Source organism: Myripristis murdjan, chromosome 8 (genome assembly GCF_902150065.1).
Source record: "Myripristis murdjan chromosome 8, fMyrMur1.1, whole genome shotgun sequence".
NCBI classification, from domain to species: Eukaryota; Metazoa; Chordata; class Actinopteri; order Holocentriformes; family Holocentridae; genus Myripristis; species Myripristis murdjan.
Window position 1 is genome coordinate 14,512,156 of NC_043987.1, and position 24,831 is coordinate 14,536,986.

The 24,831-nt window shown below is 40.7% G+C and overlaps 1 protein-coding gene across 1 annotated transcript in view; it reads left to right on the forward strand.

Moving 5' to 3' along the window:
• The window catches only part of LOC115364085 (voltage-dependent T-type calcium channel subunit alpha-1I-like), a 170,393-nt gene that overhangs the window by 28,527 nt on the left and 117,035 nt on the right, over positions 1 to 24,831 (forward strand). The window lies entirely within an intron of this gene.

A 24,831-nucleotide genomic window follows, 5' to 3' on the forward strand; every position in this document is an offset into this window, starting at 1 on the left:
GAGTGCATTGTGAGCACATTCTCCCGACATTCATTGTATCCACTTTCAGGTTTGTGCTCTTTCAATTCATTTGACAGAAGACCGAGAAACTGCGACCAAGAAGTGGACAACGAGATTAAGTGAAATTCCATTCCAGTAATTGCAGCTGCAGGATTCAATCTCATTTGAGAACACAGTGCGCACATATTCAGTGCTGCACATTGCCACTGACCCAAGCCTCTGTCACAATGATTAGATTTGCTAGAATGAGCTGTGCAACTACATAAAATAATGCGGGTAACATATGACACAGATTTAAAATGGAGGAAATGAGAATGCGATAAGCAGATAAAATAATGTGAAATAAGGGAGGGAAGAGATGGAGCTGGAGCAGAGGAAAGGAGGTAATTATTTTGCAGATACACAGTGAGGGAGAACTAGTGCAAGGCAAAAACATGGACAGCAACGAGTGAGCTTGCACTTTTCTCCAAAAGACAGATAAAAGACTGAGAGAAAGGAATAAGATGGGATAGTAGCATTGGAGAAGTGGACAGAGAGAGAACGGGAAAGAAGGAGGAGATTGCTAGTTTGCACTTTTCTTGAAAAGGCAGAGTGAGAGGGACACAGTGTGAAGGAGGGAGGCAGAGAAAGGCAGATAGTTAGTGCAGTGGCAGAGTGAACTTTTGCCCAGTGCCTGTCGCTACAGAGGACGGCAGAGGATGGGTGCTGTATGTGTGTGTGTGTGTGTGCGCGCGCCCACGTATATGTATGGATGTGTCTTGTGTGTTTGTGCGTGTGTGCATGTGGATGTGTGCCCTGCCTCCTTGCTTCCTCTTGAGGAAGAACATGAAGCCTCTAATTGCTCTGGTGAGAGCAACTCCAGACCTCTTCTGCTGAGAGAGGGAGAGAGACAGAGAGTGGGAACAAGGGCAGATATTCCAATTCCTTGTTGGGGAGGACAAGAACCAGAAAAATGTCAGCAGTTCTTGGGGGGGACACCAACAGTGATGCCCAAAGTGTCGCCTTATTTGCCACATTTTCACTATCAGCAATCTGCTACTGCATGCTACCCATGAAACCTGAGACTCTGTGGAGTCTCAGGTTTCTCCATCAGTGTGTGGCTCATCACCAAAATCACTGAAATAACAGCTGAAGATGAGCATATATAAACTTTGCTTTATTTGACCACAACTATAAAAGATGTCATACCTATTTATGTGAAGTAACTCTTAAAAATGATAGAACTATTACTGTTACCATCTGCAAAATAGTATTTTTTTTATTCTGAACTACATATTCATTATCAAAAATAAACATCTGACATTTGTAACAAAGCAAACCACATGAAATCAGTCAAAAATTGAGTGAGTTGTGATCTCAGACGTCTTACCTCTGTAAAATGACAGGCATTAGGGGAGGCGGCTGCTACAGCGGCAGGCGGGAAAGTAGGTTTCACAGTACATAGAACGTAGAACAAATCTGATTAACATATCTCATTAATTGCTTTTGTAATAGATTTTTTTTTTAATTGGAAAGAGACTTTGTGGACATCCTGTATTGTTTGCATTTATCATGTAGTCTGCATGTAGTCCCCTGCCTTTACATGTCATGCCCCGTCTGACTTTCTTACCATGTATGCAAGAACAATACAATTTCTATTTGCTACACAGCTCACATTTTTTCCCAATGGATATAAAAAGAAATATAGAGCCACCTTCTTCTATAATGAGTTGCATAACCATTTTCACAATCCATTTCATAAATGCTGCAAGGCTTTAAACTTATAATCCGTTATAATATAATCCATTTTCCTATTAATATGTGTCCGTTTTGGTGCTCACTAATGATTTGCTCTGTGCAGAGTTCATGAAAGCTTTTACGTTTGCTGTTCAACAAAAAATAAATAAATAAAATAAATAAATAAAGATCTTGCACATTACCAATTTATACGCTTCAAAATCCATCTACATCTTCATCTACAGTACATCTCACCTTCAAGAGCAGGTATGTCAAGTGTATATCTTGGAAAGTGCAGGTGCATGTAGTATTTTGTACACTGAGTGGATGGGTTTAGAGTAGTGCGGGAGTCTCACTTCACGCCCTGGCGATTTACTAAATGAAACTGTACACCTTGCCCTCATGCTCAGGTAGTATATCCATAACATAGACTTGCAGCTCTGATTTCCAGCGTGGCTGAGCCCTGTCCGGTGACCCGTACTCTCGCCTGGACAGATTCCCTTATCGCTCTGTCAGCTGTGGAGAGAAACGTTGAAAGAATGAGGGGGGTGCGGAGAGGGAGAGAGGGTAAGAAACCGAGAGAGAGAGGGAGAGGGGGGAAACAGTTAGTGACCTCTAGGGACCTGCTGAAATGGCCTTGCTTTGTCACTGTCTTGTATGCACACACACACATACACACAGTCACACACACACAGGCACACACATCCATTCCACCTCATATATACACATAATCCGGGCTGTCAAATATACGTTACACATATATGGATCATACTCACCGTAAATCCTTCTGCAGTGTTTTTCCACTCACTGCAGTGTGTGTGTTTGTGTGTGTGTGTGTGTGTGTGTGTGTGTGGGTGGCATCTGTTGGGGCGGATGCTAAAACCCCTCCGCTGGCCAATGATGAAAGCTCAGCCGGTGTGTGTGTGTGTATATGCGTGTGTATGTGCATACGTGTATATGTGTGTGACCACCCAGATGTTTGGACATGAGTTGACTGCTACTATCTGCAGCTCAGTAAGTCTTAGGGCTCAGGTCATTAAGGACCAGCTTCACACATACTTACATTCTTACATACACACACACACACAGAGCTTTTGATGTTCTCCCCAAGTAGCTGAGTTGGTAAGTTTCTTCTGAAACTGTGTAGCCTGTCATGTAACCGAAGTCACTGACAAGACTGCAACGAGCTCAGCTGATAGTGGCTCACAGCAGGAGGAACTGTTGGAGAGGAGACATGAGGAAGAGAGGGCAGCAGGAGGTTAGATGTGAAGCGAGTGGAGAAAACTCAGGAGTCAAGACTTGAACTCAGGTCATCGGAGATAAAGACAAATATATACAGCCATCCACCTTGCTGACCTCCACAACCTGACATTCCTGAATTTCAGTGTCAACGTTCACAGTTTTCACTTAATTTTTTTGTTCATAGACCATGTAATTTGCATTTTAAGGCTCATTTAAAAAAAAAAAAAAATCTCAAGAGATCAGGCATGTTAATCCATGCTTGGTCTCTAAATTGACCCTGTATTGTACGCTGGTAAAGTGGCATTTTTTTTTTTTTTTTTTTCCCTCACGCACTGCTAGCTTCAGTGAATGATGTCTGACCTTTGTGTTGACTTCTGCCTGGGCAAACTGACCTATTGCCTCCTGTCCCTGCTTGTATTGCAATACAGTCAAACCCACTGATTTGTGTTAGTTGTGTATGTGTTAGGCTATTATGTGTGTGTTAATGTGTCTGCTCACACACACACAGGTATGCATACATAGAGGCACACAAGCTCCTACTTACACACCTAACCACCTGCCCAGTTACTCTGCGTGTCCTTGAACCAAGGCCACATATTTAAATAATATTATGATCCGAGTTTATACACATATATGAAGAAGCAGGGTGATTCATTGTTGTGTTTGAACTCACCAAACAACCTGCTGTCTTCAAGTAATACCCTTTGCTCTATTTCTCTCACTTGGCTTCAAATGAGACTTGACAGCACAATTCAGTACAATTTAGTCCCTTGGCTCAGTCAAATGTATGTGTGTGTGTGTGTGCGTGCGTGTGTGTGTGTGTGAGAGAGAGAGAGAGAGAGAAAGAGAGAGGCAGGGAAGGCAAAGGCAGACGGGGCCCCGAGAGAGCCAAGCGCTGTTTAAATGATGTTATCACGATACATTTTTTTTTCCACTCCATCTGTTTCACTTATGCATTCTCTCACTCCTGCCCTTCATCTCTCGCACTCCATCATTGTTTCTTTCTCCCTTTGTGGCACAAGAAACATTACCTCATGTTACACAGACAGCTGATGATGCCTTATCTTTCAATGCGGTGTGCACATGTGATTATTGGATGGCATAAAATTGTATGTCAGCGCTTTTCAAATTTTTGTCATGTTCCTGACCAGCAAATTGACATCCATAAAGCTGCACATCCCCCTGGACGTTATTTTGCTGTCAGGACCCTTATATTAGAAGATATTTTAGCATTGTTTAGACGTCATACTTGAACACTGATGGATTAAAACACTGCATTAAAATAATTCCTCATGCATTTTTTTTCTTTTTTGTAAAATAAGGTGAAATTAAAGCATGCCTCATTTTGCTGAGGATGCATTGAAGCCCATCGAGGACCTCTGGGGGTACCCAACCCCCCCTTTGAAAAGCACTGATGTATGCAACAGCTAATATGTGTGTGCTCAGTGGTGGGTTGGTGGGTTAGAGTGCATATGTGTGTGTGTATTGATGCAGTAATGACAGGGGTGTGAGGGACATTGTGATATGACCCCTTACCACACACACACACACACACACACACAACCACCACCACCACCACTGCACACCCTCCTGGCCATGGCCCCCAGTCATTTAGCGCTCCAGTGGATTATCGATTGGAACATGCCTTCCTACAGCACCTGGTTTGGTCCCAAATCCCTGTGTGTGTGTGTGTGTGTTTGTGTGTGTGTGTGTGCCAGCTACATTTTTATGGTTCAAGGAGCAGACACCTAATTGACAGTTTTTATTTAGTCACATGTGTGTGCAAGTTTGCATAGATGTGTTTGTTGTCCAGTACCTTTGCCAGGGTGTGTCAAATGCTGTGTGCTGTGTTCAGTATTTGCCTCTAATCCAAACTGGTTCTCTGTTCATCAGGAATCACACCCATCGTCGTCGCCGCCCACCTCTTTTGCACAAATCACAGCCCAACTCCTTGTCCGGGGCCGTCCATCAATCACATAACAGAGAATCAATAGCAGTGGTTTAATTCTCTTGTGCCCAGTAGGCATCACTTGCCCCTAAACACGCAGAAGAAAAGGGATTCAATAGATAGGCACAGTTCTTTGATATTGTGTCACTGAAGGCTCTATCTGGTAAACAGGGTGTTGTTGAGGTGTTTGAGTGACGAGTGGGAAATATGCTGAATAAGCTTCTTCGCCATATCCGACTCATAACAACCCATCTGTCTCTTTCCCAGGCAGTCCCTGATGCCCAATGGGGCTTATGATTGACAGTTGTGGTCTCAAGTGAAAATAGTTAATTTGCAAAAACAGATAACTTCAGTTGTGCTCATTTCTATAACCATGTTTTGTTTTCTCCAGATAATATAAAAAAAAAAATCTTTAATAGTAGTAGTAATAGTGGCAGCAAAAGTGTGTTATGAAAAGCACTACATGCAACATTCAAATGTTCTTGTTTTCCTGTCACTCTCGTCAACATAATGTATTGGGAATAATTATACGGATTACTGAGTGCAGTGTAAAATATGTAATTAACTTGTGCAGGGAATTTGAATCTAGTTTCCAAAGTTGAGTTCAAGTTTTCAAAGAAAATACAAACTTATAATTACTTCAACCTAAAAATACAAATGTATGCATTTTTTAGCTGTCATTATTTATTGATTTACTTATTTTATGTATTACCTTTTACATGTAGGTTTTAGAATTAATTTTGTATCACCACAAAATGTCAAAGATGGAAGTACTTAAGTACATTTTCGTTAAGCCGCAGTATGTTAGGTGCTGTAAAATGCCTGATTGGTTATGCCTTTAATAATGTAACAGAAAGAATGCAAGAAAGGAGAGAGAAAAATAAAAAGAGAGAGAGAAAGTAGAGAGTTTCTCAGAGAGCAGTACACTGAGGTTGTGTGGCTGTGTGTATGCCTGAGTGCGGAAAGACTGAACGTGATTGTTCTACTTCAAAATAACATGAATACTTGGGCTGTATATGTGTGTGTGAGCATGTGAAAGCATGTGTTTGTATGTGCCTTTCTTTCTCTGTGTTTGCACGCTCAACTTGTCCATACCTCCTCACCTGCTGTCCTGCCTGCAGAGCTGTGATCCTGCAGGGCACTGAGTCTGAGTCTGCCAGTGCTTATTAACCCTCCTGTTGTGTTCGCGGTCAAATGTGACCGGTGTACAAGTTTTCTCTCCAAAAAATGCAGTTAATTTCATCTGTTTGTCATGAGGTTCCATGACTTTGTTCACACATGGCATCTGAACACATAAAATAAATTTGGAGAATTTTTATTAATTTTTGAATGTTTTATTTAACTTGTATACACCCATCGTGTTCCCGGTCAGAAATGACCGGTCATTAGAAATGAATGGGTAAGACTACAATTAGTGTATAAAATAGAGTTAAACACATTCCCACACTCCTTTCCCACACCCCAACATGTAGGTGTCTTTGAGCAGACACAGATGTGTGTGAACACACACACACACACACACACACACACACACCTTATACCCCTTTCTGGCTTCCATGGCAACCCCCACGGGAAAGTATCTCTCTGACTTCTTTCCCACACCCCAACATGTAGGTGTCTTTGAGCAGGCACACACACACACACACACACACACACACACACACACACACACACCTTATACCCCTTTCTGGCTTCCAATGGCAACCCCCACGGGAAAGTATCTCTCAGACTTCTTTCCCACACCCCAACATGTAGGTGTCTTTGAGCAGGCACACACACACACACACACACACACACACACATGGACACAGACACACACAGACACACACAACTTTGCCCCTTTTTGGCTTCCATGGCAACCCTCACGGGAAAGTATCTCTCAGACTTCTTTCCCACATCCCAACATGTAGGTGTCTTTGAGCAGGCACACACACACACACACACACACACACACACACACACATGGACACAGACACACACAGACACACACAACTTTGCCCCTTTTTGGCTTCCATGGCAACCCTCACGGGAACCTACCACGGGAACTGCCAACACCTGTCACCTGTCAGGTAGAAGACCCAGCTGAAGTTGTGGTCACCTTTCGGTCCAAAAATGGTCATTTTTCCTGGACCTCATCCCCACCTGAGAGGAACGGTCACCTTCCATGTGAAAATGTCATGAGGATGACTAACTAAATCATAGTGGTCAATGCTGACGGGAACACAAAAGATGCTATTTTTTTGCCACTATTTAGAAAATTGAAATGTTTTCAAAACAGTATCCTTGGAAAACATTGAAATGAAGTACTCTGTGATAAATACTACAATATGTTTCATCTGAGTATTTGTTATAGTCAAAATAATATATATATAATGTTTTTTTCCCTAAAAAACGAATGGTATGATCTCAGGTAAATTAGGCCTACAGCACATACATAGCAAATAGAAGTTCAAAACTTGTCATTTTCACAAGAGCAGAAGTTGATAAAAAGATCTAACACAACATTAGGTGATAATATGTATCATAGTGGATTTATAATCAAATACAATGTTACCGGTCACATGTGACTGGGAACCTCATGAGTGTTAGCCCAAAATGAACAGAATAGGAGGGTTAATTTCAATGCAACCCGTTGAGCTGCAATGGCTGACCTTGGCTAATGCTTTGTCTGACAGATGAGATTATGTAGTCTGCATTCTGATGCTGGCATATTGGCGGCCTCCTAGTGTTTTGATGCTTAAAACACTTGACAATTTTAAGTTATTGTTTGAATAATATGAGAAAATGATGTGATAACAATTAAACGTAACTGTTAACATTAGGTGTGGATGCATAAATGTACTTGCATGAATTATGATATTCAGCTCACATTAATTCCTCTACCGTAATGCTAACCCTCACCAGTACTGGCTAAATCATTATGCTGGTCTTATCCCTTATCCTAAAAATAACCCTTTTCCTAATGAGGTCTGGAAAATAATCTTCATAAGAGACCACTTTTCAAAGTTTTCTATTGCTGTTGAGAAATTTGGGGATATTAGGATCTGAGAAGATAGCGAAGACACCCGCAGTTGTCACTCTGCTGCCCCCACACGATCTCTGACATCGCCTCAAGGGAGCATTTAGCCCCAGTACAGCAGCAGAAGAATGACACAACCTGAGAGACAGAGAGACAGGAAGAGGGAGGGAGAAAAGAATAAAGATAAAATGATACTAAGACTGAAAATACCCCTATTAAAACAAATGCAAAGAGGAGAGACGGGAAGAAAATCCTTTTGTTCCTTAATCTTAATTTTTCTGTCACAGTGTTACAAACTTCAATGGGCTTTTGTGGCTGCTGCCATTTTTCAAGCTGGAATGTGAGATTATAGAGGAACCCCGTTATTATCATCATTGCGGCGCAAAGCAAAAGAGAGAACATGTTTTTAGGTGATTTCTGTCACATCTCAGGAAACAAAGCGGCTCAGTTTTCTCACAGAGCTGTCCAGCAACTATCACTTTTTCCAAGACAGTTTGAGTGTGTGTTATTATTGCTTAAATGATCAATTTAGTGGTTAAGTGTATTCACAGGTACTTGTGACTATGCTGCATGCTGTATTTTACACTTGTGATCTACAGTATTTTGTATTTTTAAGCTTCATATGGTATCCTTTATACATTTTCAAAACATGCATGTACTTTTTTCCCAGGACAGCGACAGAATGTTTTACATTTTGGGTTTTCATTTTGGCTCATTAGTTAAGGTTAGAGTTAGGCATGACTTGGTTCTGGCTATGATCAAGGAAATGCTGTAGAGAATGAATGGGAGTCAATAGGTCCATTCTGTCGCCATCCTAGGAAACAAAAACTTGCTGCCAGTGGTTACCTAATGGGAGGAGGTTTAAGTGCCTTGCTCAATGGGAGAATTACTCATTCACTTTCCTTGCCTAGATTTCCCTTTCGGCTTCAGCCATGTTGATGTTCACACATTGCCAATATGAAAATCTTTGCATTATTGCCCTATTCCTGTTGTTTCCTAGCTTTTAAAGCATCGAAAAATGCTGTTTGTTTACTTAAAATTATGAAGTGTTGATGATTTCCTGGGTCACAGTGTCATGACCAGGTGTTATCAGTTGTTGCTGGGATTCTGCCAGCATTTGCCCTGCTCTGAGCGTAATACTGTCGTTGGACCCCGTGTCTTGAGAAAGGCAGACCAAGACGCTAACTTGAACAGAAACAATGCAAGTCTCTTTTTTTTCACTCTTTCATGATGCATTAAGCCCTGCATGAAAACTACTCCTACTGAAGCACTGTAGCACCTTTTCTATGTCTATTAATAAGCCAATTCTTATTAGACTGGACTGTAGATGGACTGTATTGGACTGTAAATTAGACTATACCCTTGATTTTTTTTTCTCTGGGTTAGCCCACGTTCAGAATTGTCACACCACCCTCTTTTTAAATCCTTGTGCTTTAGCTGGAGTTCTTGGATAATAAATTGATAAATAAACTGACTCCAGAGCCAATTTGTGCCCACATCGGCTCTCCTCATTTGCTGACTCATGACCGTCACACGTAAGCTTATTATCTGGCACAACAAATCCAGGGAGTGGCCATTTGACTCTTGTAAAGATACGAATAAAAATGTGAATTAGGACGTTGGGACATGGTATTCCGCAGTTAAGCTTGGAACGTGCATTGGCTGGCCTAAATCCTGTCATGCTATGGGGATTTTTTTTTCCTTAGTTTTCAGGCAAAAAACTTTGCTACTTTAGGCCACAAAGAGAAAATGAGGAATGGATCTTGGCTTCTCTGAAAAATGAAATGTCGCACAGCATCATACGGCGCACTACAGTGCAATGTAGTGTGCACTATGCTTTTCTGCTGTGTCATGCTTGCAAGCTTTAGTCAAGTCTATGGTGGTTTGACTCTTCATTCTGCTTGGTCTGCTTCCTCAATGTCCTTTCTGACCAAACCAAGCATGAGTAAGTGAGCAGAGAGGGGATACAGGGACAAATTACTAGCTTCCCACAGTTACTGTGTGTGTGTGTGTGTGTGTGTGTGTGTGTGTGTGTGTGTGTGTGTGTGTGTGTGTGTGTGTGTGTGTGTGTGTGTTGGAATGAGAATTACAGTTTGTTAGAGACAGGTGTATTTTTGAGTTAAAGTGTAATTGTGTGTGTTTCAAGTGCAGACTAATTTGTGCCTGTGGTATGTCTGTGTGTGCGTGTGTGTGCGCGCGCACACGTGTGTCAGGTAGTAATTAATAAAGACAGGAACATTGGCTCTCCTCCTGTGCTGACATGTCTACAGGAGACCTGACACCAGAACCCCTCCTCCCCTCCCCTCCCCCCTCAACATGCAGACACACACACTCACACACACTAACACAAAAACACACATTTAGTCCAACTGCTTACCATGGGTCTACAACTTTTTTTTTTTTAGCTAGCTGAAAAATAAACTTAGCCTTTGATTAGACAATAAGGCTTGTCCTGAGTTTCAATGTCTGCATTTTGTTTGACCTCCACCTGAAGTTTACATGCAGACAGAAGAAATGGAGAGAGAGAGAGAGAGATTACCTTAATTACCTATTATTATCTGTATTATTTTATTTTATGTATATCACCACTGTTTTGTTACATGTCTGTCCAAAAATGCTTTGGCAATATTGTATGTACTACAGTCATGCCAATAAAGCTTATTGAATTGAATTGAATTGAATTGAGAGAGAGAGAGAGAGAGAGAGAGAGAGAGAGAGAGAGAGAGAGAGAGAATAAGACAGTGAAATAACAGCATGTGGCTTAGACATACAAAGATACAGAGGAGGCTGAGGCTGTCATGCATTATTGAGTCTCTTCTTCCTCTTTCTCTCTTGCAGCACATGTGAATTAATATTGTAATAGCTTGAGAAGGAAAGAGAAGGAAGGACTAAGGCAGAGAAAGAGAGAGAGAGAGAGAGAGAGAGAGAGAGAGAGAGAGAGAAAGAGAGAGAGCGAGAGTCCGAGAATAAAAGAGAGAGACCCCTCCCAGCAAGGGAGAAAGAAAAAGGAGCCTTGTTGGAGCACTTTGTATTGTGAAGGGCTCCAGAGGTGAACAAAGTTTAAGACAAAGTTAACTCACAAACAAGTAACAAAGGCAAGCGGTAGGCATGCCAGGGCAAAAACCACTTAGCGGGACATGAACTACCAGGGCTCGGTACAGCCTGTGAGCTTAACCGCTGGACCAGCAGTGTTTGTGCCATGCTCACTGCAAGAGAAGCAATCAGAAGGTTTTGAAGTGAAACAACGGAGAAAAAATAAAATTGCATATTTTTGTTTACCGAGATACAGGTGATTGGTTGTTTTAAGGTTAGGATTTTGGGTTTAGGGTTAATGTTAGGGACCATGGGGTTAACAAACAACATTGCATTGCAGTAAATCAATTTGTTGTAAAGTGTCTTTTAGCCATTTACTGTATACTTTGCATGCATACATTCATGTGCTTTGGGTTTATGGAGCCTGCCTCTTACCCTAGGCCCTGGTAAATGAAACATGAATGCAGAAACAGATGAGTATGAGTATTTCTGACTTTTCACCCTTCCACCCAAGCAGAAATACTTTTTTTATCCTTTAACTCAGTGCGCTCGACAGAGAGAACACGGTACAGAAGGCAGGGTCACAAAGTCACCACTTTCACAACTTGAGGGAAGGGAGGGGGGCGAGGCTGGGTACGAGAGAAAGCAAGGTCGAAGGAGACGAGGACAGAGAGAATGGAGAGGGTTTGGTGTGTGTTTGTGTTTCCGTGAGTCTCATTGGGGTTTTGAATGCACATCACCTCACAGCTCTCTCTATCTGCTTCTCTCCTTCGCCTCAACTAGCCTGTGGAGGAAGAAAAGAAGCATCATGGATACCTCCAAACCAAATGTGATAAGATAAAACTTGAATCATTCCTTTGGGAGGAACTCTGTCATTGCAACATCAAATAGTAATAAGGAAAGACGAATACAGGAAGGAAAAAAAACAAACAAACAAACATAAATTTTGAAACTTTCAGCACTACATGTTAAAATGCAATTATAAAACAAAAAATAGAAAATATATATGCAGTATCATCGTACTATGAGGGAGCATAAATACACAGTAAAGCATACAGACAAAAATGAATGCTGTATATACGCACATGATCTGAAATGGGTGTAGTGTTAAATATCTGGGAATATATAACTCCATGTGTGCAAACAAGACAAGGCAACCCTAACTGAAGCCAGACTGCCAGCACTACTTTAATCACTGAAACTGCGCAATTTCTACTCTGCAATTTCATGTTGCTAGCCTGCGTGTGTCTTGTGTATGTGCACCAGAACAAATTCCACCACAGCGAGTATGAGGCAGAGGCCATATTGCCAACCGTCTGTTGGTCACATCACTTAAGCCCACAAAACAGCTTTTCTGCAGTTCACTCACCTCCCTGCATGAAAAGTAGTGCCCATCAGCACTCAGTGTATGCAGTCCTGTCCAGGGAGCTGAGTTTCACAGGAGCCTTTCACTTTGTAATCCAATAACGCTGTTTCTGACACAGTGTTTGCTTGGCTTGGCTCTGCCTTCAACAACCCCTAATTAGCTAACAAGTTAGCCATAAGTACAAAAAAAAAAAAAAAAAAAATCATAGCTCAAGATAGTAAACTGTAGTACGGTCACTGAGAATGCTGCTGAATAAGCTGTAAATTCTGTCATTCATAATTTAATGCATCTCGACACATCCCTGCACAGCCTACATGCAAACACAAACATCAAATGATAAATTAGGTAAAAAACATCAAAAACACTGCTCAGTATTCTTGGTTGGCTCCCCTTTGGTGGTCCAGGAAAAATGAAGGAGGCTTTATGAATATGAGCAAATGCTTGAATTTACAGCACATATGTGAATATTATTTACTGTGTATTTGGCAACACATGAACCTAAACATGCACTTTAAAAGGCCCTCACTGCAATGCTACTACTGTATCAGAATGTATTTTCCCTCAACAGAAAAAAAAACAAAAAAACAAAACAAAACAAAACAAAAAACACATTCATTAAAATATACAGTCAATTTAAAACACAGATCCTGTGGCAAGAATAGAGAAAGGTCTGGTTGCACAGCCGGTCATGAGTGAGAAAACACACACAGCCACTGCACACTGTCTTGTTTTGGGTGCTAAAAGAAATGCAAATTATTAACCCTTCTGGATTGTGCAGATTTCACACAAATGTAACGTGTGTGTGTGTGTGTGTGTGTGTGTGTGTATATATATATATATATATATATTTGATCATTTTAACAGTTTTGACCATATCGCCCAGCCCTAACAGAATGACATCTTGTTGCAACAAAGTCTTCACATTTAAAACAGTAAACAGTGAAAGCTGCTTCCCCACTGTTAAGTGAACACTAAACTTCATTATCTGTTAATGAATAGATAAATGTGTACACAGTATGTACATTCAGTGTGTAATGTGTATGTTGACATGCTGTGTAATATGGTTGTCAGCTTTTGTTTAATGTTGGAGCTGAGCTGTAACATGCTATACCGATCACAAATTCCACCAGCCTGGTTGTGTGGTAATTAAAGTTATCTGTGAGTCATGTGGAAAGAAAAAAAAAAAAGATAAAATAGAATAACACACAAAGACATTAGGGAGTAGGATCAATGGTGTGTATAGAGCTGATAATTTAGACATCTGTTGTCTGGACAGATCAAGGAAATGGACTGATTGAATTAGGATGCACAGGACGCCTGTTAAACTCAGCGTATGCCAATGATTCCCAGCACCCCTGCCGCGCCGGCTCCTTTGAAGATCCCTTAAAAATTCAAGCACATAAATTGCAGGTCTTAGATACATCTTGATAGCTTGGTTGAGGAAAATTTTCATATCGCTTTAATAGCCATTCCAGTTATTCATAGACCGCATTGCAGATTAATTCACCCAAATTCGAGTTTTTGTGATAATTTGTCCCATTAGATATCTTTGGATGCCTCTGTCAGGATATTGACTGATTCTGTTTGGAGGACTGTTTTTGAGAGAGTAAGGCAAGGAGTTAACAAATGAACTTAAGTCAAGGTGAGAATCCATATGATATTGTAAACATGGCCATACCTTTACTTACAGTAAGCTGTGACCCAATTGTGAGGGTAACCTGTTGAAAGGCTGCATTTCAAGACTGTACACGTTATAGCAGCTCCATAAGGCAGTCCCAATCCAAAGCGTCCTCCAAAAATGCAGTCCAGGTACGTAATCTTCTTAATCCATATCTCATAATCTATTTTGCAATTTTGTTACGTTGGAAAGCTATAGTGGTTGAAAAGGAAAGTGAGGACATCACATAGAAATGTAAGCTCAAGCCACTGCTTTTAACATTATCCGTTTTATTTTAGATTAAATGCAACCCGACCACTATCTTCTCATCTTCTGGTATGTTAAATGATGGTTATGTTATTCTTTGATTCAGAATTTTGTTTTCCACAGTTTCCTTCAACAATAAAAAAAAATTACATAGATGAATGAAAGCATTGAAATTTGTGCTAGGGGCAGGAACTTTCAATGACGCAAGAGGGAATCCTCAGTAGATGTCCTGATTAGTGACCGCTGGCCGGAGCCTTTGGTCATCTGAAGACCACACCTTTGTAGACAGCATCCTTTGAAGTGGCCCCTGAATTGCAAAACAGCTATGCACTCATCCATCCATGAACATCATAACTTCCCAGGTCAGAATTGCCACAGTGCAGCACAACATTTAAAAAATGTCTTGAGCACCATTGCACAGTTCCTCAGTCACGGTCTGAATCAAGAGCTTTATTTCCTGTTGGGAAGTTATTTTACCATATTTGGTCATGCCCCTCTCTGCCATCCAGAGATTAAGAGAAGCTATTGAGGTCTGCTTCAACCCTGCCGGCATACAAAGAGAAAAAAGAGAGATAAACATAGAGAGGGATAGGGTGTGAGAGAGAGAGAGAGAGAAAGAGAGAGAAAAAGGGAGGGCTTCTCCTTTCTGCTTGATAATTAGCATCACAAATGGTGGGATCATGGCCTATTAATAATTCTATTTGTTCTTAGAGTCTCTCTCCCTCTCTCTTGCACGCTCTCTCTTTCCCTCCCACTCTCCCCCGCCTCATTCATCTACCGTGCCACTCTCGGCTTATTTGTTCTCCTTTTATGAAACACCTGTGATGCTCGGGGATCGACTCGCCATGTCTGCAATTAGAGCTGTATACTCGCGGAACCTAACCAGGAGAAACCAAATGCCAGAATGAAAAGACTGAGAAAGAAGTGAAAAGAAAATAATCTAAAAGTTCAAGCTGCACTCTGATGGCTTGAAATTCAGGTACCGAGGCCAGCATACAAACAGCAGAGCTTGTGGCATTTGTTTCAGACTTGTTGCACTGTTGAGAAAAATGTGTGTGTGTTTGTGCGTCTTTTTTTTATGCTTGGTGCATGTGCAAAACTACCCATTGAAACTATTTGTTTTAGCGTCAAGACAGTTGCTACAAATTTCTACTCCAGCCCTGTCTCTGTTGCTTTCCCTTACTATCTCTCTTTTTTTAGCTTTCTCTTTGTAACAAGAGATCATGTCAGCCCATTAGGGCCCGCTGAAATATGAATGAAGAGATGAGAGAGAGGAGGGCTTGAAGTTCCCTTCTTCACCACATCCTCTTCATCCTCATCTCCTCCCTCTGATCTCTGACTTCCTCACTCCTTTCAGTCAGCTCAGACAGACACAGAGTGTGGTTGAGGGGTTGTTTTGCGTACTATTCAGAAGAGTACCTGAAATTTAATGTACTTCAAGTATTGGAAATTATTTATCAGGATAGGATAGAACAGGATAGGATGGTGTAGGATAGCATGTGACTGGATAGGATGAGATGGGATGGGATAGGCTAGGATTTAATGTTGTCATGTAAGTGTTTGGCATTTTTAATGATAGTTACTAACTCATTTCAGAGAATATTAAGTTAGTAGCTTTGCTGAAGAGGCTGCATGCAGTAGAGGTAAATATATTACTGGCTGAACTCTCAGCATCAGCACTGTCCAATGCAGCCAAAGATCGAGTGACCACCTGTACAATCAACCTCAGAGGCTTGTGAATGCTTCAGCTTTGTGCGCGTTTTGTTATCGAAACTTTGTGCAACAGAAAGTCAATGGTGCACATACTTAGGAGCATGAATTAATACCAACCAGCACCAGGGACGGCTATTGAAAAGCGTTAAAGGATGGGTTTGGCATTTTTTAATACAGGCCGCATTCAGATGTTGATATCATTTATAACATATAAAGGACAACCTCACTGCTAGCTTTAGTGAAAAGAAACTTACCACTCGGCTGCAGCTTCTTGTTAGTCATTAACACAGTCCGAACTCATTTTCATCCTCAAAAACCATCATAAGTATCCTTTTTGAAAATTATGAAAGGGCTGTGATTCAGTGAAATAGACACGTGAAATATCTTTTGTTGTGGTTGTGTAACTATCTTCATCAAAATAACCATATATGCTCTGAGAAGGAGTCTCACAATTTCCATTCATTTGCAAGCTTCCCATAAAATTGGTGAATGAATGATGATTTTTGAATCTCGACTTGGCTTGGTGTTATATTCCATCTCATTCATCCAATTTTTGATCTCATGTTTATTCCATATTCCTTTCATGAAGGTCAGCACAGAGGCTGAATTAAAGAGGAAAGCTCTCCCTCCACTATGTGATATTAGGGTCTTGCACACTTCTGTCATTGCAATCCTTCTCACTTCAAATCGTGCCTGCATGTGCACATGTTCAAATTGATATTAATGAGATATGGCAAATTTATTAACATGGGAACAGAAAACTGCCAAAATTGGGCTCCAAGGCATTTGCATGTCTGGTCAGTAATCCAGTCTGGATTCTGAAGTTATTCTTTAATTCATGAACCATTGATTCCTTCACTGAAGGCCAGTGCCTAAACATCACAGGGATGCTCGAAGTCATTACAGTTTTTTTTCTGAATTGCTTTGGCCCGCTTGCCAAATGATGATAATTATTTTCAAAATGCTACTTGTCACTTGTTAATGACAGATTTTAATTTATCGTTGTTTTAAACAAATTGCAAATGTTTTAGCACATGTATAAAAATAAGTAAGTTTAATTGTCTATAATTTGCACAATTACCAATTGCATATGTCTTAATGATCAAAACTGATTATGTTGCTTCTTAGTGAAATAGTTGTACTCTCCAAAACATGTATGAATTCTTTCATTGTGTAAGTCATTACATGCGCAATAGTCCATTCAATTGCCAAAATCTGTAAGTCCATAAATATCACTGATAGGGAATTTTTGTAACATCTGTTAAATTGGTAAATTGCCTGGCAGGTGAAATATCAACTTCACTAAAGAATGGGAGGTTTGTCACATCTTACATCAACAAATATCACATCCTGTCAAGTTAGCTTACAGGTACTATTCATGAGTATGGATACTGTCAAACATATTTAGAGCTTGAACGGAGCTGTATTTTACTGTGTTGTAAGACGTGGAAATGTTACTTGCTTTTGCTGTATAAGGTGTAATGTACACGATCCCGTTCAGTTACTTGGAGAAAAATGACATTCTGGCACTGTAAATATTCAGGGGCAAAAATTTTGATATACACAACACTTCTAGGGTCCAATGCCATGCCACAATTTTTTGCACAACATGAAAGGAACTCATTTTGGTGGCAATGGCTTATTTTCTGACACACTGACTTCATTTTGAAGCATGAGTAAAATGTTATGACCTTTGAAATGTGACCTTCGGTGTTGTGCTGTGCCATATAAGCTGACAAATACACCTGGAACTTTGAGAATGTTAAAACTGTTGAGCCAAGCCAGTTGAGAAAAACTGTAAGAAAGCAGCTTGGAGCCTGAGGGAAAATTCTGTTTCTTACCAAATGTACAATTTACTCAATACCAAAAAGTTTCAAAAGTTTTTTATTGACATCTCCTCTACAAGGAAAATTTTGCATTTGTATGCTTTTAAAATGTTTTCATCCACAATGATGGGCTCAGTAGAAAAAAGGGCTTGAAATAAATATATTAAAGCAAAATGATCAAAACCAATTATTAGATTGATTTAATTACTAAGTATTATATGTAAACTTCTATCAAACTGGATGCAGACAATCAGGACTCAGGTGGAACAGATGTGAGAGTTTTTTGTTACCGAGACCACAGGTCTACTTGCCTTCCATTTTTTTTTTTTTTTCCATTACTGGTAATGTTGTAGTATGATTATCTAGTTATTCTAGTCCTTAGCTCATCTAAACTGAAATCATGGTTTTCAAAACCAGGAATATGGGTTGTTAAACTGTACGCACCGATTTCCACACTGACTTTTATTGCCAAAATGTGGCCCCCAAGGGCTCTGCAGGCTGCAAACTTTGCACAAGGGCTTGCTAAAACACACACTCGCCGTGTGTGATTGTCCTTTACTATTTGCTCTTTTTCCTACCTACCATTTATTTCTTTTGCTTTCTGTTTTAGCTATAGGGCACAGGTTCCAATATAGTAAAAAGGTCAAACAGGTAAAGAAGACGTGCTGAAAGGGGCTGAGGTACAGATGGAGGAAAAAGTGAGGAAGAGGAGAGAGAAATGAAGATGAAATGAGATAGTGATGAAGCAAGAGGGAGTGGGGCAAGAGAGATGGCATGTGTTTGTGTGTGTGCACAGAACATGGAAATGTGTACTCCTCTACTGCCTCTACTTTTTTTTTCATTTAGTAGACATACATATTACACACATTTTACAAAACTCTTCAGTGCACCAAACCACAGAATATCTGCCATTCAAGCCTCAGTGCTTGCACTTCAAACCACCAGGGTAGAACTTGAACTTTTAGATTTCCCTCTAATTCTCCGTCTCTTTGTACTGACATTCACCATTTTCACAGCTAGTTAAGTTCCCTAAGTGGGTTTCTCTGTGATTGCAGACGTTTTGAGTTGATCTGTGAACTCCTAAAGTCTCAGGTGTTCGAAACGAGTCGAGAACAGAGCAATACATGAATGAGGTGAAGGGCTGAGAAAGAGAGACACACGAGGATGTAATTGAATTATTACTAGGGGTGAATCGCAGCAATTTGTTATGCAAATCTGTCCGGCAGTGAGGTGAAGGCTTCTCTCTTCGTTTATTTGTTTTTTCTCTGAATTGTCTTAGTGTTAAAACAAGTCCAGATAAGTGTCTGTGATCTCTAGACACGAGAGTGAGGCAGACAGTCGGCTGATTTACTCCTTTGAGCTGGCAAAGGAGCTGTATGGAGATGGGAAGTAGGTGGCCAGATCACAGAGCAGATGGCTTCAATAAATGTGACCAATCATTTTACTATCAAAAACTGAAGGGCTTGAGTCAAGTAGGTAGTAGTAAGTAGTCAATAAATAATCCATTCATTTGTTTGTTTGATTATTTGAGTTTTTTCAAGTACACTTTAACTAGGAGTCACCCATTTACTATTTTCACATGGCAGGCATGCTTTTATACTCTTGGCAGGAAGCTGAAATTCTATATATACTGCAAGATTGACTTCAGCTGAGTCAAAGGTAAGATGTGCCATAGTGCATTTTACCCAAAGGCTATAGTGAACCTAAAAAAATAGCTAAATAAATGTGGTCATGGTGGTCATTGATAAAGTGGTTGAATGCTAATGTTAGCTGTATGACCCAATGTCCCTCCAGACTTTCACTATCCATTGTTTTCTTTGTTTTTATGCAATAGGGAAAAAGTGAAATATTTATTCATTTTTATTTCATATTTAAATTACACGTTTCCGATTCCGTTTAATAAAACTGTCAGAGCAGTAGCTAGGATCTCTTTGATTGTCAGATGACCCTTCAGATTTTCACTACCCGTTGTGTTTGTTTTTCTTCCACACAGGAGCAGTGAAATGATATTTGATGAAATGATATTTTCATTTGTGCGCATTTGTGTGATATTTCAGTTGTGCGCTTGCTAATGTTTTGTCTTGTTCAAGCAGTGAAATAATGATGTTTTTGTTAGTCTCCTGTTATTTGTGAGAATTACAACCTGGGACACAGCTGTAGCCTTTTCAATTTGAGCTTGGCACCCTGAGCATGAGTAGGTGTGATGGCCGCCTTGTGAACATGATCAATAGTCATCCTTGATGAGCACAAAACACGAGAGATTTTAGCTTGTTTTTGTCGGATGCTTTTTTTTCTTATGGGGCAACAAACAGACTTTTAGGAGTACAGTGTTTTCACTGGAAAGCAGGGATATAATGCATTATGGACGGAGGGAGAAAGACAGATGGTTGGAGGGAGGTTGGTGAGGGCTGGTGAAGACGGTCTGTCATCACATCAGAGTCTCACTAGTCCCAGCGGATGTCAGCAACATAGCCCTGTCACCACATCTCTCTCTCTCTCTCTCTCTCTCTCCTTCTCTCTCTCTCCTTTTCTTTCTGTTTCTAATCCTCTGTCCCTGTGTGGGATTCATTCTAATGACTTGTGAGTACACAGTGTGTGCCTCCGCCCACTGACCCAGGCACTCTAGACTCTATTTATTTCACTCTCTCCTCCTACCTTTCTTTCCATAATATGCACACCTACTTTTTCAAATTTAGTTTCTCACTCTTTTTACCCGCATTTTTTTCACACCTCTGCTCTCAATTTATTTTGCTTGCTCACTTTTTCCTGTTTTTCAGCTGTCTCCACCTCCATCTCTCACCGACTCCTGTCGCTCTGTGTCTCTCTCTCTCTCTCACTCCTTTTTCTCTCTCCTTACACACACACACACACAAAGTATTGGCTTATATTTCCCATGGCGTCTGCGATACATTCAGCTTCACTAGCTGCAGCAGTGTACTGGAGCAATGCATCTGCTGTGCTGAGCTGATATGAGGAGGAAGATGGACACACACACACACACACACACACACTTTGTGCTTTCTCAAATATGGATGGAGAATATGATCGTCCTCTGTATATAAACGCAGCCACAGCACATGCCTCAACACACACATAAATAAATACAAACTCAGATCCGACATTTGCCCACAGAAGTGTGATGGGAGATGCACACAAACTTCTCACAAACACATATACGCACACACAGTTACACACATATGCATGCAAAGAGGCGTACACACACTTGAGCTGTCTCGGCGGGTGGAGGAAGCCCGTCTGCTCTGGTTGCCGTGGTTACGGGCCATAGGCTTGTCTTGAGAAGTGCTCCAGGTCTCCGTCTCTTTGGTCTGTCGGTGTGGTCGGCTCTTTCTGTCTATCTCCTGATCTTTCTGTCCCATTTCTCTGTCTTTCTGTGTGTATGTGTGTGTGTGTGTGCATGTGCATGAGCGGGATATGTGTGTGTCCATGTGTGTGTACCCTGCAGTAATACTAAAGAGAGCATAGCACATTATGTGAGAATTTCACAAGCAATAAAGCACTTTCATAATTGTCAGTTATCATATTTGGTTGCCATTCTTAGACTCCATAATGAGTCCACTGCTTTATATTATTGTTCCACAATTACCCAATTTTCTCTCCGCGTTATGCACAATGATACATTTTCGCCGTTTTCTCTTGAGGACTGGCAATCAAACATTTATAAGAGGATGCTGAAATTGTCTGTTCGTACTTGATGCAGTAATGACACACAAAAGAATCCAAGAGTGCCATTTAAGGAGGCAGGAAGAAGAAGCGCAATGATTTACAACTTGGATCTTGGTGATAAAATTTTGCTGCAGTATTGATTTGTTTGGCTTGTTGATTTATATGTGGTAAAACTGAAACTAGTTTTTAATACTGATGGTATGCTGCTTTTCCCAGTGTCTATGACAGCCACTTGCTGTCACTGGAGGCATGAGTTAAAAGATCTCTGACAAACCAATAAAGGAATTTTTCATCAGTTTTGTTGCCCACTTTGCTGTGCATTTAAACTGACCTCAAATATCTGACTGGAAACTTTAACATGACCTAGGTATGATTTCATTTGCCAAACATATGCTGAGATTACATTTTGTGTTCACTTTGCTCAGACAGTGTGCTTCTAAATTAGTTGCAAATGCTTGAGTTTATTGTTCAGTAATATATTTGTATGTTCTTGGATGCTTTGGGTGGCTGCTGGCATGTGATGGCCCACAAGCTGTTTGCAGTATGGCTGTCAGGCTTCGCATCTTTGAGACTATGCCACAGAGTGGATACATTAACTCCAAGTGAGAGAATTGTTTAGTGCTGGTTTTGTGGGAATCAAACCCATAACCACGGCTCTCTACTTAATGTGATACACAGGACCACATCTGTTGTGGGCGACCAAGTCTCTATCCTTTTCATTCTATGAGCCTGTGCTCTGGGCGCATTTAGAGTGTGAGTTTGCAGTTGTGTGTTCATCTGTGCCCTCTCTTCATCCATTTTCACAGCTTTTAGCAACAGTGCCGAGGACACTGAAGCATAGTTTTTCCTTAAAACTACTTATTGTGTCCTGTTATAGTTAGGCATCATCAGTGGCTTTACATTTTGCACTTCACAGGACAGTGTGTGTGACCATGAGGGAGAGATAACATCCAATGCATACCATGCATTTTACATTAAGTCCAGGTTAGTTATGCTACAGGGTTTGCACATCATAAACCAAGATCTGTTATAGCATACTATATTTTGTGGTATTGGAGGCCATATTTGTGGCTCTTGGACATTTGAGACTCGACTCCATTCCCTGTGTGACACCCACTTTTCAAAAACCCGTTATATTTTGAGTAAGGCCTTATCTCAAAGACTGGCAACATTGTTACTGAGCAAAGAGGGATTTTAGTGCGGCTAAAATATGCAAAAATATAATCCCTCAATTTTCAAATATTGCTTTGAATGGGAGTGGCAGAAAATGTGTATGGGAGCGAGTGAGTATCTTCAGAGGCAAAGTTTTTCTACAGCTGGCAAAGTTAAATTTACATTTGCTGAGACAAGCATAGTAGCACTTACAGAACATGTACTGCAGTTTGCTTGGGGCTTTTAAGATGGTAGTTTACTTCCTATTCTAGCTGCTGCACGGTGTATTTGCTCCTTTGGCTTAGAGAGCAGTTGGCCCGCTGGTACAGAATTTTCTGGCATGGCCTTGTGCCACCACTCACAAAAATTTAGCTCCAGGTATGGTTCATGTGTTTGCACAGACCGTGCTGGTGTGCATTTTTAAGTTCAACTACATTTCTCTTCCTTGTCTGCAACTCCACAGCTGCATAACTCCACTATAAATGTACAATTATACTGGGTGAAAAGGTGAAGTCCTTTGTAAACGAATGAATGAATGATGAAGAGAAGGCAAAGAAATGAGCTGCCGAGGACTTTTTAGTCTAATATTTCTCCACCCTCCTATGTTCCCTCTCGTGTTTCTTTGCTCAGCCATCCTCACTGACTTACAACCTGTGTCTCTGTCCCACATTTATGACACAATCCTCCATGCAAAGTCCACCACCTGCCCCCAGGACATTAATCCTACAAGGAAGCATTGGAGATTGTGGGTCCCATGGTTTTCCTTACAATAAATGGTAGTCTTTCAACTGCAACTTTCCCATTGTGCTTCTAATATGCAACAGTCCAGCCCCTTATTGAAAACACAAATGACAAATCAGAATTAAATAATATCTGTCCCATCTCCAAGCTCCGATTCCTGTCCACAGTTCTTGATAAAACTGTAAACATACACATTCTGTGTTATTTAGAAAATAATAATATCATGGATAAATTTCCAACAGGCTTCAGGGCTCATCACAACACATAATCAGCTTTCTAAAAGTCTCAAAAGACCTGCTGTCTTGAGATGATGGTAAATTTTAATTCTTCTAGACCTCAAAGTGGTTTGCCTCCTGCTTAACTGACAGGACATTCTCAGTCAAGACTGACAGCCTCTCCTCCTCTACTGCCCCAATCTCTTGTGGAGTACCTCAAGGCTCTATGTTAGTGCTCATTTTATTTAGTCTGTATATGCTCCTTTTAGGCACTATCTTTTGCATGCACAATGTCTCCTTTCACTGTTAAGCTGATGACATGTTCCACTGAATCCAGGGGATTCCCACTCCATCATATCCAGCCTTGATTGTCTCCTGAATGTGAAATGCTGAAAGAACTGACTTCAGTTAAATCAGAATGAGACAGAAACTGACTGTTATTGGTCCCCATAACACCATTGGGAAAACAGCCAGATGCTTAAGGACATTGATTCCAAACATCCATGCCCACTCCTGGCATCTCACCGTCATCTTTGATTCGGCACTGAACTTTGCTAAACAAATCAACTCTGTGGTGAAAGGGTGCTTTTTTTCAGCTGAGGAACATTGCCAAAGTCAACACTGAAGTCAGTTCTCCCTCCCATTCATATGAAAACTGTTATCACTGCATGAGTCTCCTTGAGGCTGGATTACTGAAACTCACTGTACCTGGGTGTTAGCCAGTCCTCTTCATCTTGCCCTCAGATGGTGCAGAATGCTGCAACGAGAGTCCTAGCTGGTACCAGAAAATAAGACAGTATTTCTCCAGTACTGGCAACGCTGCACTGGGTACCTGTCAAATACAGAATTGAAGTTAAAGTTATTTTATTTGTTTTTAAAGCCAAACACTTAAGAACTTCTCTGCCCCTACTTCAATTCTGGGCCACTCAGATCCTCAGAGCAATTGTTTTTAACTGTTCCATTTTGAAGGCTAGTAAGGCGAGATTGTGCCTTTGTGGTGGATCAAAAGCCCAGCTTTTGATCAAAAGCTACCCCTGCATTGACACTTCCAAGGAAAAACAACACACATGTTTTCAATGGCCCCTGGTTGCTCATAGTGGTTTGTGTATTTTATTATTTTGTAATCTTTTTTTTATATATATATATTTTGGTTCTTTTTAAGTTTTATTCTGCTGTTTTTACATTGTTGTTTGCCTTTTCCTACCATTTGTGCCTTTTACTACTGATATTACTCACTTTTGTTGTGCCTTTT